Source organism: Schistocerca nitens, chromosome 1 (assembly GCF_023898315.1).
Source record: "Schistocerca nitens isolate TAMUIC-IGC-003100 chromosome 1, iqSchNite1.1, whole genome shotgun sequence".
NCBI classification, from domain to species: Eukaryota; Metazoa; Arthropoda; class Insecta; order Orthoptera; family Acrididae; genus Schistocerca; species Schistocerca nitens.
In genome coordinates, this window is record NC_064614.1 from 1,275,712,701 (window position 1) to 1,275,727,789 (window position 15,089).

The following is a 15,089-nucleotide window of genomic DNA, read 5'->3' on the forward strand; positions in this document are numbered from 1 at the left end:
CTAACATTGACGAATTAACACACAATTTGCGTCCATATGAAATATTCTGGATTCCCTGCATTGTCCTTCTAAATCGAGATACGTTTCTACGGAAACGATAGGATTTTCTTTTGGGAGTCGAGTTTCTCTTTTCCGATGCATTATTCCTTCTTTACTGCATCCCCCGCTCCCTCACATTGGCGAATTAACACACAATTTGCGTCCATATGAAATACTCAAGATTCCCTGCATTGTCCTTCTAAATCGAGATACGTTTCTACGGAAAAGATAGGATTTTCTCTTTGGTTCCGAGTATCTCTTTTCCGATGCATTATTCCTCCTTTACTGCATCCCTCGCTCTCTTACATTGACGAATTAACACACAATTTGCGTCCATATGAAATACTCTGGATTCCCTGCATTGTCCTTCTAAATCGAGATACGTTTCTACGGAAACGATAGGATTTTCTTTTGGGAGTCGAGTATCTCTTTTCCGATGCATTATTCCTCCTTTACTGCATCCCTCGCTCCCTCACATTGACGAATTAACACACAATTTGCGTCCATATGAAATACTTTGGATTCCCTGCATTGTCCTTCTAAATCGAGATACATTTCTACGGAAACGAGAGGATTTTCTTTGGGGTTTGGAGTATCTCTTTTCCGATGCATTATTCCTCCTTTACTGCATCATTCGCTCCCTCACATTGCCGAATTAACACACAATTTGCGTCCATATGAAATACTCTGGATTCCCTGCATTGTCCTTCTAAATCGAGATACGTTTCTACGGAAACGATAGGATTTTCTTTTGGGAGTCGAGTATCTCTTTTCCGATGCATTATTCCTCCTTTACTGCATCCCTCGTTCCCTCACATTGACGAATTAACACACAATTTGCGTCCATATGAAATACTCTGGATTCCCTGCATTGTCCTTCCAAATCGAGATATGTTTCTACGGAAACGATAGTATTTTCTTTTGGGAGTCGAGTTTCTCTTTTCCGATGCATTATTCCTCCTTTACTGCATCCCCCGCTCCCTCACATTGGCGAATTAACACACAATTTGCGTCCATATGAAATACTCAAGATTCCCTGCATTGTCCTTCTAAATCGAGATACGTTTCTACGGAAACGAAATGATTTTCTTTGGGGTTCCGAGTATCTCTTTTCCGATGCGTTAATCCTCCTTTACTGCATCCCTCGCTCCCTCACATTGACGAATTAACACACAATTTGCGTCCATATGAAATACTCTGGATTCCCTGCATTGTCTTACTAAATCGAGATACGTTTCTACGGAAACGATAGTATTTTCTTTTGGGAGTCGAGTATCTCTTTTCCGATGCTTTATTCCTCCTTTACTGCATTCCTCGCTCCCTCACATTGACGAATTAACACACAATTTGCGTCCATATGAAATACTCTGGATTCCCTGCATTGTCTTACTAAATCGAGATACGTTTCTACGGAAACGATAGCATTTTCTTTGGGGTTCCGAGTATCTCTTTTCCGATGCATTATTCCTCCTTTACTGCATCCCTCGCTCTCTTACATTGACGAATTAACACACAATTTGCGTCCATACAAATACTCTGGGTTCCCTGCATTGTCCTTCTAAATCGAGATACGTTTCTACGGAAACGATAGGATTTTCCATGGGTTTCCGAGTATCTCTTTTCCGATGCATTATTCCTACATTACTGCATCCCTCTCTTCCTAACATTGACGAATTAACACACAATTTGCGTCCATATGAAATATTCTGGATTCCCTGCATTGTCCTTCTAAATCGAGATACGTTTCTGCGGAAACGATAGGATTTTCTTTTGGGAGTCGAGTTTCTCTTTTCCGATGCATTATTCCTTCTTTACTGCATCCCCCGCTCCCTCACATTGGCGAATTAACACACAATTTGCGTCCATATGAAATACTCAAGATTCCCTGCATTGTCCTACTAAATCGAGATACGTTTCTACGGAAAAGATAGGATTTTCTCTGGGGTTCCGAGTATCTCTTTTCCGATGCATTATTCCACCTTTACTGCATCCCTCGCTCTCTTACATTGACGAATTAACACACAATTTGCGTCCATATGAAATACTCTGGATTCCCTGCATTGTCCTTCTAAATCGAGATACGTTTCTACGGAAACGATAGGATTTTCTTTTGGGAGTCGAGTATCTCTTTTCCGATGCATTATTCCTCCTTTACTGCATCCCTCGCTCCCTCACATTGACGAATTAACACACAATTTGCGTCCATATGAAATACTTTGGAATCCCTGCATTGTCCTTCTAAATCGAGATACATTTCTACGGAAACGAGAAGATTTTCTTTGGGGTTTGGAGTATCTCTTTTCCGATGCATTATTCCTCCTTTACTGCATCATTCGCTCCCTCACATTGGCGAATTAACACACAATTTGCGTCCATATGAAATACTCAAGATTCCCTGCATTGTCCTTCTAAATAGAGATACGTTTCTACGGAAACGGTAGGATTTTCTTTGGGGTTCCGAGTATCTCTTTTCCGATGCATTATTCCTCCTTTACTGCATCCCTCGCTCCCTCACATTGACGAATTAACACACAATTTGCGTCCATATGAAATACTCTGGATTCCCTGCATTGTCCTTCTAAATCGAGATACGTTTCTACGGAAACGAGAGGATTTTCTTTTGGGAGTCGAGTATCTCTTTTCCGATGCATGATTCCTCCTTTACTGCATCCCTCGCTCCCTCACATTGACGAATTAACACACAATTTGCGTCCCTATGAAATACTCTGGATTCCCTGCATTGTCCTTCTAAATCGAGATTCGTTTCTACGGAAACGGTAGGATTTTCTTTTGGGAGTCGAGTATCTCTTTTCCGATGCATTATTCCTCCTTTACTGCATCCCTCGCTCCCTCACAATGACGAATTAACACACAATTTGCGTCCATATGAAATACTCTGGATTCCCTGCATTGTCTTTCTAAATCGAGATACGTTTCTACGGAAACCATAGGATTTTCTTTTGGGAGTCGAGTTTCTCTTTTCCGATGCATTATTCCTTCTTTACTGCATCCCCCGCTCCCTCACATTGGCGAATTAACACACAATTTGCGTCCATATGAAATACTCAAGATTCCCTGCATTGTCCTTCTAAATCGAGATACGTTTCTACGGAAAAGATAGGATTTTCTCTGGGGTTCCGAGTATCTCTTTTCCGATGCATTATTCCTCCCTTACTGCATCCCTCGCTCTCTTACATTGACGAATTAACACACAATTTGCGTCCATATGAAATACTCTGGATTCCCTGCATTGTCCTTCTAAATCGAGATACGTTTCTACGGAAACGATAGGATTTTCTTTTGGGAGTCGAGTATCTCTTTTCCGATGCATTATTCATCCTTTACTGCATTCCTCGCTCCCTCACATTGACGAATTAACACACAATTTGCGTCCATATGAAATACTCTGGATTCCCTGCATTGTCTTACTAAATCGAGATACGTTTCTACGGAAACGATAGCATTTTCTTTGGGGTTCCGAGTATCTCTTTTCCGATGCATTATTCCTCCTTTACTGCATCCCTCGCTCTCTTACATTGACGAATTAACACACAATTTGCGTCCATACAAATACTCTGGGTTCCCTGCATTGTCCTTCTAAATCGAGATACGTTTCTACGGAAACGATAGGATTTTCCATGGGTTTCCGAGTATCTCTTTTCCGATGCATTATTCCTACTTTACTGCATCCCTCGCTTCCTAACATTGACGAATTAACACACAATTTGCGTCCATATGAAATATTCTGGATTCCCTGCATTGTCCTTCTAAATCGAGATACGTTTCTACGGAAACGATAGGATTTTCTTTTGGGAGTCGAGTTTCTCTTTTCCGATGCATTATTCCTTCTTTACTGCATCCCCCGCTCCCTCACATTGGCGAATTAACACACAATTTGCGTCCATATGAAATACTCAAGATTCCCTGCATTGTCCTTCTAAATCGAGATACGTTTCTACGGAAAAGATAGGATTTTCTCTGGGGTTCCGAGTATCTCTTTTCCGATGCATTATTCCTCCTTTACTGCATCCCTCGCTCTCTTACATTGACGAATTAACACACAATTTGCGTCCATATGAAATACTCTGGATTCCCTGCATTGTCCTTCTAAATCGAGATACGTTTCTACGGAAACGATAGGATTATCTTTTGGGAGTCGAGTATCTCTTTTCCGATGCATTATTCCTCCTTTACTGCATCCCTCGTTCCCTCACATTGACGAATTAACACACAATTTGCGTCCATATGAAATACTCTGGATTCCCTGCATTGTCCTTCCAAATCGAGATATGTTTCTACGGAAACGATAGTATTTTCTTTTGGGAGTCGAGTATCTCTTTTCCGATGCATGATTCCTCCTTTACTGCATCCCTCGCTCCCTCACATTGACGAATTAACACACAATTTGCGTCCCTATGAAATACTCTGGATTCCCTGCATTGTCCTTCTAAATCGACATTCGTTTCTACGGAAACGGTAGGATTTTCTTTTGGGAGTCGAGTATCTCTTTTCCGATGCATTATTCCTCCTTTACTGCATCCCTCGCTCCCTCACATTGACGAATTAACACACAATTTGCGTCCATATGAAATACTCTGGATTCCCTGCATTGTCTTTCTAAATCGAGATACGTTTCTACGGAAACCATAGGATTTTCTTTTGGGAGTCGAGTTTCTCTTTTCCGATGCATTATTCCTTCTTTACTGCATCCCCCGCTCCCTCACATTGGCGAATTAACACACAATTTGCGTCCATATGAAATACTCAAGATTCCCTGCATTGTCCTTCTAAATCGAGATACGTTTCTACGGAAAAGATAGCATTTTCTTTGGGGTTCCGAGTATCTCTTTTCCGATGCATTATTCCTCCTTTACTGCATCCCTCGCTCTCTTACATTGACGAATTAACACACAATTTGCGTCCATACAAATACTCTGGGTTCCCTGCATTGTCCTTCTAAATCGAGATACGTTTCTACGGAAACGATAGGATTTTCCATGGGTTTCCGAGTATCTCTTTTCCGATGCATTATTCCTACTTTACTGCATCCCTCGCTTCCTAACATTGACGAATTAACACACAATTTGCGTCCATATGAAATATTCTGGATTCCCTGCATTGTCCTTCTAAATCGAGATACGTTTCTACGGAAACGATAGGATTTTCTTTTGGGAGTCGAGTTTCTCTTTTCCGATGCATTATTCCTTCTTTACTGCATCCCCCGCTCCCTCACATTGGCGAATTAACACACAATTTGCGTCCATATGAAATACTCAAGATTCCCTGCATTGTCCTTCTAAATCGAGATACGTTTCTACGGAAAAGAAAGGATTTTCTCTGGGGTTCCGAGTATCTCTTTTCCGATGCATTATTCCTCCTTTACTGCATCCCTCGCTCTCTTACATTGACGAATTAACACACAATTTGCGTCCATATGAAATACTCTGGATTCCCTGCATTGTCCTTCTAAATCGAGATACGTTTCTACGGAAACGATAGGATTTTCTTTTGGGAGTCGAGTATCTCTTTTCCGATGCATTATTCCTCCTTTACTGCATCCCTCGCTCCCTCACATTGACGAATTAACACACAATTTGCGTCCATATGAAATACTTTGGATTCCCTGCATTGTCCTTCTAAATCGAGATACATTTCTACGGAAACGAGAGGATTTTCTTTGGGGTTTGGAGTATCTCTTTTCCGATGCATTATTCCTCCTTTACTGCATCATTCGCTCCCTCACATTGCCGAATTAACACACAATTTGCGTCCATATGAAATACTCTGGATTCCCTGCATTGTCCTTCTAAATCGAGATACGTTTCTACGGAAACGATAGGATTTTCTTTTGGGAGTCGAGTATCTCTTTTCCGATGCATTATTCCTCCTTTACTGCATCCCTCGTTCCCTCACATTGACGAATTAACACACAATTTGCGTCCATATGAAATACTCTGGATTCCCTGCATTGTCCTTCCAAATCGAGATATGTTTCTACGGAAACGATAGTATTTTCTTTTGGGAGTCGAGTTTCTCTTTTCCGATGCATTATTCCTCCTTTACTGCATCCCCCGCTCCCTCACATTGGCGAATTAACACCCAATTTGCGTCCATATGAAATACTCAAGATTCCCTGCATTGTCCTTCTAAATCGAGATACGTTTCTACGGAAACGAAATGATTTTCTTTGGGGTTCCGAGTATCTCTTTTCCGATGCGTTAATCCTCCTTTACTGCATCCCTCGCTCCCTCACATTGACGAATTAACATACAATTTGCGTCCATATGAAATACTCTGGATTCCCTGCATTGTCCTTGTAAATCGAGATACGTTTCTACGGAAATGATAACATTTTCATTGGGGTTCCGAGTATCTCCTTTCCGATGCATTATTCCTCCTTTACTGCATCCCTTGCTCCTTCACATTGACGAATTAACACACAATTGGCGTCCATATGAAATACTCTGGGTTCCCTGCATTATCTTTCTAAAACGAGATACGTTTCTACGGAAACGATAGGATTTTCTTTTAGGAGTCGAGTATCTCTTTTCCGATGCATTATTCCTCCTTTACTGCATCCCTCGCTCCCTCACATTGACGAATTAACACACAATTTGCGTCCATATGAAATACTATGAATTCCCTGCATTGTCCTTCTAAATCGAGATACGTTTCTACGTAAACGATAGGATTTTCTTTTAGGAATCGAGTATCTGTTTTCCGATGCATTATTCCTCCTTTACTGCATCCCTCGCTCCCTCACATTGACGAATTAACACACAATTTGCGTCCATATGAAATACTCTGGATTCCCTGCATTATCTTTCTAAAACGAGATACGTTTCTACGGAAACGATAGGATTTTCTTTTAGGAGTCGAGTATCTCTTTTCCGATGCATTATTCCTCCTTTACTGCATCCCCCGCTCCCTCAAATTGACAAATTAACACACAATTTGCGTCCATATGAAATACTCTGGATTCCCTGCATTGTCCTTCTAAATCGAGTTACGTTTCTACGGAAACGATAGGATTTTCTTTGGGGTTCCGAGTATCTCTTTTCCGATGCCTTATTCCTCCTTTACTCCATCCCTCGCTCCCTCACATTGACGAATTAACACACAATTTGCGTCCATATCAAATACTCTGGGTTCCCTGCATTATCTTTCTAAAACGAGATACGTTTCTACGGAAACGGTAGGATTATCTTTTAGTAGTCGAGTATCTCTTTTCCGATGCATTATTCCTCCTTTACTGCATCCCTCGCTCCCTCACATTGACGAATTAACACACAATTTGCGTCCATATGAAATACTCTGGATTCCCTGCATTGTCCTTCTAAATCGAGTTACGTTTCTACGGAAACGATAGGATTTTCTTTGGGGTTCCGAGTATCTCTTTTCCGATGCCTTATTCCTCCTTTACTGCATCCCTCGCTCCCTCACATTGACGAATTAACACACAATTTGCGTCCATATGAAATACTCTGGGTTCCCTGCATTATCTTTCTAAAACGAGATACGTTTCTTCGGAAACGATAGGATTTTCTTTTAGGAGTCGAGTATCTCTTTTCCGATGCATTATTCCTCCTTTACTGCATCCCTCGCTCCCTCACATTGACGAATTAACACACAATTTGCGTCCATATGAAATACTCAGGATTCCCTGCATTGTCCTTCTAAATCGAGATGCGTTTCTACGGGAACGATATGATATTCTTTGGGGTTCCGAGTATCTCTTTTCCGATGCATTATTCCTCCTTTACTGCATCCCTCGCACCCTCACATTGACGAATTAACACAGAATTTGAGTCCATATGAAATACTCAGGATTCCCTGCATTGTCCTTCTAAATCGAGATACGTTTCTACGGAAACGATAGGATTTTCTTTGGGGTTCCGAGTATCTCTTTTCCGATGCGTTATTCCTCCTGCATTGTCCTTCTAAATCGAGATACGTTTCTACGGAAACGATAGGATTTTCTTTGGGGTTCCGAGTATCTCTTTTCCGATGCGTTATTCCTCCTGCATTGTCCTTCTAAATCGAGATACGTTTCTACGGTAACGATAACATTTTCTTTGGGGTTCCGAGTATCTCTTTTCCAATGCATTATTCCTCCTTTACTGAATCCCTCGCTCTCTCACATTGACGAATTAACTCACAATTTGCGTCCATACAAATACTCTGGGTTCCCTGCATTGTCCTTCTAAATCGAGATACGTTTCTACGGAAACGATAGGATTTTCCATGGGTTTCCGAGTATCACTTTTCCGATGCATTATTCCTACTTTACTGCGTCCCTCGCTTCCTAACATTGACGAATTAACACACAATTTGCGTCCATATGAAATATTCTGGATTCCCTGCATTGTCCTTCTAAATCGAGATACGTTTCTACAGAAACGATAGGATTTTCTTTTGGGAGTCGAGTTTCTCTTTTCCGATGCATTATTCCTTCTTTACTGCATCCCCCGCTCCCTCACATTGGCGAATTAACACACAATTTGCGTCCATATGAAATACTCAAGATTCCCTGCATTGTCCTTCTAAATCGAGATACGTTTCTACGGAAAAGATAGGATTTTCTCTGGGGTTCCGAGTATCTCTTTTCCGATGCATTATTCCTCCTTTACTGCATCCCTCGCTCTATTACATTGACGAATTAACACACAATTTGCGTCCATATGAAATACTTTGGATTCCCTGCATTGTCCTTCTAAATCGAGATACATTTCTACGGAAACGAGAGGATTTTCTTTGGGGTTTGGAGTATCTCTTTTCCGATGCATTATTCCTCCTTTACTGCATCATTCGCTCCCTCACATTGCCGAATTAACACACAATTTGCGTCCATATGAAATACTCTGGATTCCCTGCACTGTCCTTCTAAATCGAGATACGTTTCTGCGGAAACGATAGGATTTTCTTTTGGGAGTCGAGTATCTCTTTTCCGATGCATTATTCCTCCTTTACTGCATCCCTCGCTCCCTCACATTGACGAATTAACACACAACTTGCGTCCATATGAAATACTCTGGATTCCCTGCATTGTCCTTCTAAATCGAGATATGATTCTACGGAAACGATAGTATTTTCTTTTGGGAGTCGAGTTTCTCTTTTCCGATGCATTATTCCTCCTTTACTGCATCGCCCGCTCCCTCACATTGGCGAATTAACACACAATTTGCGTCCATATGAAATACTCAAGATTCCCTGCATTGTCCTTCTAAATAGAGATACGTTTCTACGGAAACGATAGGATTTTCTTTGGGGTTCCGAGTATCTCTTTTCCGATGCATTATTCCTCCTTTACTGCATCCCTCGCTCCCTCACATTGACGAATTAACACACAATTTGCGTCCATATGAATTACTCTGGATTCCCTGCATTGTCTTTCTAAATCGAGATACGTTTCTACGGAAACGATAGGATTTTCTTTGGGGTTCCGAGTATCTCTTTTCCGATGCTTTATTCCTCCTTTACTGCATCCCTCGCTCCCTCACATTGCCGAATTAACACACAATTTGCGTCCATATGAAATACTCTGGGTTCCCTGCATTATCTTTCTAAAACGAGATACGTTTCAACGGAAACGATAGGATTTTCTTTTAGGAGTCGAGTAATTCTTTTCCGATGCATTATTCCTCCTTTACTGCATCGCCCGCTCCCTCACATTGACGAATTAACACACAATTTGCGTCCATATGAAATACTCTGGATTCCCTGCATTGTCCTTCTAAATCGAGATACGTTTCCACGGAAACGATAGGATTTTCTTTTAGGAATCGAGTATCTCTTTTCCGATGCATTATTCCTCCTTTACTGCATCCCTCGCTCCCTCACATTGACGAATTAACACACAATTTGCGTCCATATGAAATACTCTGGATTCCCTGCATTGTCCTTCTAAATCGAGATACGTTTCTACGGAAACGAGAGGATTTTCTTTTGGGAGTCTAGTATCTCTTTTCCGATGCAGGATTCCTCCTTTACTGCATCCCTCGCTCCCTCACATTGACGAATTAACACACAATTTGCGTCCCTATGAAATACTCTGGATTCCCTGAATTGTCCTTCTAAATCGAGATTCGTTTCTACGGAAACGGTAGGATTTTCTTTTGGGAGTCGAGTATCTCTTTTCCGATGCATTATTCCTCCTTTACTGCATCCCTCGCTCCCTCACATTGACGAATTAACACACAATTTGCGTCCATATGAAATACTCTGGATTCCCTGCATTGTCTTTCTAAATCGAGATACGTTTCTACTGAAACGATAGGATTTTCTTTTGGGAGTCGAGTTTCTCTTTTCCGATGCATTATTCCTTCTTTACTGCATCCCCCGCTCCCTCACTTTGGCGAATTAACACACAATTTGCGTCCATATGAAATACTCAAGATTCCCTGCATTGTCCTTCTAAATCGAGATACGTTTCTACGGAAAAGATAGGATTTTCTCTGGGGTTCCGAGTATCTCTTTTCCGATGCATTATTCCTCCTTTACTGCATCCCTCGCTCTCTTACATTGACGAATTAACACACAATTTGCGTCCATATGAAATACACTGGATTCCCTGCATTGTCCTTCTAAATCGAGATACGTTTCTACGGAAACGATAGGATTTTCTTTTGGGAGACGAGTATCACTTTTCCGATGCATTATTCATCCTTTACTGCATCCCTCGCTCCCTCACATTGACGAATTAACACACAATTTGCGTCCATATGAAATACTCTGGATTCCCTGCATTGTCTTACTAAATCGAGATACGTTTCTACGGAAACGTTAGCATTTTCTTTGGGGTTCCGAGTATCTCTTTTCCGATGCATTATTCCTCCTTTACTGCATCCCTCGCTCTCTTACATTGACGAATTAACACACAATTTGCGTCCATACAAATACTCTGGGTTCCCTGCATTGTCCTTCTAAATCGAGATACGTTTCTACGGAAACGATAGGATTTTCCATGGGTTTCCGAGTATCTCTTTTCCGATGCATTATTCCTACTTTACTGCATCCCTCGCTTCCTAACATTGACGAATTAACACACAATTTGCGACCATATGAAATATTCTGGATTCCCTGCATTGTCCTTCTAAATCGAGATACGTTTCTACGGAAACGATAGGATTTTCTTTTGGGAGTCGAGTTTCTCTTTTCCGATGCATTATTCCTTCTTTACTGCATCCCCCGCTCCCTCACATTGGCGAATTAACACACAATTTGCGTCCATATGAAATACTCAAGATTCCCTGCATTGTCCTTCTAAATCGAGATACGTTTCTACGGAAAAGATAGGATTTTCTCTGGGGTTCCGAGTATCTCTTTTCCGATGCATTATTCCTCCTTTACTGCATCCCTCGCTCTCTTACATTGACGAATTAACACACAATTTGCGTCCATATGAAATACTCTGGATTCCCTGCATTGTCCTTCTAAATCGAGATACGTTTCTACGGAAACGATAGGATTTTCTTTTGGGAGTCGAGTATCTCTTTTCCGATGCATTATTCATCCTTTACTGCATCCCTCGCTCCCTCACATTGACGAATTAACACACAATTTGCGTCCATATGAAATACTCTGGATTCCCTGCATTGTCTTCCTAAATCGAGATACGTTTCTACGGAAACGATAGCATTTTCTTTGGGGTTCCGAGTATCTCTTTTCCGATGCATTATTCCTCCTTTACTGCATCCCTCGCTCCCTCCCATTGACGAATTAACACACAATTTGCGTCCATATGAAATACTTTGGATTCCCTGCATTGTCCTTCTAAATCGAGATACGTTTCTACGGAAACGAGAGGATTTTCTTTGGGGTTTGGAGTATCTCTTTTCCGATGCATTATTCCTCCTTTACTGCATCATTCGCTCCCTCACATTGCCGAATTAACACACAATTTGCGTCCATATGAAATACTCTGGATTCCCTGCATTGTCCTTCTAAATCGAGATACGTTTCTACGGAAACGATAGGTTTTTCTTTTGGGAGTCGAGTATCTCTTTTCCGATGCATTATTCCTCCTTTACTGCATCCCTCGTTCCCTCACATTGACGAATTAACACACAATTTGCGTCCATATGAAATACTCTGGATTCCCTGCATTGTCCTTCCAAATCGAGATATGTTTCTACCTAAACGATAGTATTTTCTTTTGGGAGTCGAGTTTCTCTTTTCCGATGCATTATTCCTCCTTTACTGCATCTCCCGCTCCCTCACATTGGCGAATTAACACACAATTTGCGTCCATATGAAATACTCAAGATTCCCTGCATTGTCCTTCTAAATCGAGATACGTTTCTACGGAAACGATAGGATTTTCTTTGGGGTTCCGAGTATCTCTTTTCCGATGCATTATTCCTCCTTTACTGCATCCCTCGCTCCCTCACATTGACGAATTAACACACAATTTGCGTCCATATGAATTACTCTGGATCCCCTGCATTGTCCTTCTAAATCGAGATACGTTTCTACGGAAACGATAGGATTTTCTTTGGGGTTCCGAGTATCTCTTTTCCGATGCTTTATTCCTCCTTTACTGCATCCCTCGCTCCCTCACATTGCCGAATTAACACACAATTTGCGTCCATATGAAATACTCTGGGTTCCCTGCATTATCTTTCTAAAACGAGATACGTTTCAACGGTAACGATAGGATTTTCTTTTAGGAGTCGAGTATCTCTTTTCCGATGCATTATTCCTCCTTTACTGCATCCCCCGCTCCCTCACATTGACAAATTAACACACAATTTGCGTCCATATGAAATACTCTGGATTCCCTGCATTGTCCTTCTAAATCGAGATACGTTTCTACGGAAACGATAGGATTTTCTTTTAGGAATCGAGTATCTCTCTTCCGATGCATTATTCCTCCTTTACTGCATCCCTCGCTCCCTCACATTGACGAATTAACACACAATTTGCGTCCATATGAAATACTCTGGATTCCCTGCATTGTCCTTCTAAATCGAGATACGTTTCTACGGAAACGATAGGATTTTCTTTTGGGAGTCGAGTATCTCTTTTCCGATGCATGATTCCTCCTTTACTGCATCCCTCGCTCCCTCACATTGACGAATTAACACACAATTTGCGTCCCTATGAAATACTCTGGATTCCCTGCATTGTCCTTCTAAATCGAGATTCGTTTCTACGGAAACGGTAGGATTTACTTTTGGGAGTCGAGTATCTCTTTTCCGATGCATTATTCCTCCTTTACTGCATCCCTCGCTCCCCCACATTGACGAATTAACACACATTTTGCGTCCATATGAAATACTCTCGATTCCCTGCATTGTCTTTCTAAATCGAGATACGTTTCTACGGAAACGATAGGATTTTCTTTGGGGTTCCGAGTATCTCTTTTCCGATGCATTATTCCTCCTTTACTGCATCCCTCGCTCCCTCACATTGACGAATTAACACACAATTTTCGTCCATATGAAATACACTGGATTCCCTGCATTGTCCTTCTAAATCGAGATACGTTTCTACGGAAACGATAGGATTTTCTTTGGGGTTTGTAGTATCTCTTTTCCGATGCATTATTCCTCTTTTACTGCATCATTCGCTCCTTCACATTGCCGAATTAACACACAATTTGCGTCCATATGAATTACTCTGGATTCCCTGCATTGTCCTTCTAAATCGAGATACGTTTCTACGGAAACGATAGGATTTTCTTTGGGGTTCCGAGTATCTCTTTTCCGATACTTTATTCCTCCTTTACTGCATTCCTCGCTCCCTCACATTGCCAAATTAACACACAATTTGCTTCCATATGAAATACTCTGGGTTCCCTGCATTATCTTTCTAAAACGAGATACGTTTCCACGGAAACGATAAGATTTTCTTTTAGGAGTCGAGTATCTCATTTCCGATGCATTATTCCTCCTTTACTGCATCCCCCGCTATCTCACATTGACGAATTAACACACAATTTGCGTCCATATGAAATACTCTGGATTCCCTGCATTGTCCTTCTAAATCGAGATACGTTTCTACGGAAACGATAGGATTATCTTTTGGGAGTCGAGTATCTCTTTTCCGATGCATGATTCCTCCTTTACTGCATCCCTCGCTCCCTCACATTGACGAATTAACACACAATTTGCGTCCCCATGAAAGACTCAGGATTCCCTGCATTGTCCTTCTAAATCGAGATTCGTTTCTACGGAAACGATAGGATTTTCTTTTGGGAGTCGAGTATCTCATTTCCGATGCATTATTCATCCTTTACTGCATCCCTCGCTCCCTCACATTGACGAATTAACACACAATTTGCGTCCATATGAAATACTCTGGACTCCCTGCATTGTCTTTCTAAATCCAGATACGTTTCTACGGAAACGATAGGATTTTCTTTGGGGTTCCGAGTATCTCTTTTCCGATGCGTTATTCCTCCTGCATTGTCCTTCTAAATCGAGATACGTTTCTACGGAAACGATGGGATTTTCTTTGGGGTTCCGAGTATCTCTTTTCCGATGCATTATTCCTCCTTTACTGCATCCCTCGCTCCCTCACATTGGCGAATTAACACACAATTTGCGTCCATATGAATTACTCTGGATTCCCTGCATTGTCATTCTAAATCGAGATACGTTTCTACGGAAACGACAGGATATTCTTTGGGGTTCCGAGTATCTCTTTTCCAATGCATTATTCCTCCTTAGCTGCATCCCTCGCTCCCTCACATTGACGAATTAACACACAATTTGCGTCCATATGAAATACTCTGTGTTCCCTGCATTATCATTCTATAACGAGATACGTTTCTACGGAGACGAAAGGATTTTCTTTTGAGAGTCGAGTATCTCTTTTCCGATGCATTATTCCTCCTTTACTGCATCCCTCGCTCCCTCACATTGACGAATTGACACACAATTTGCGTCCATATGAAATACTCTGGATTCCCTGCATTGTCCTTCTAAATCGAGATACGTTTCTACAGAAACGATAGGATTTTCTTTGGGGTTCCGAGTATCTCTTTTCTGATGCATTATTCCTCCTTTACTGCATGCCTCGATCCCTCACATTGACGAATTAACACA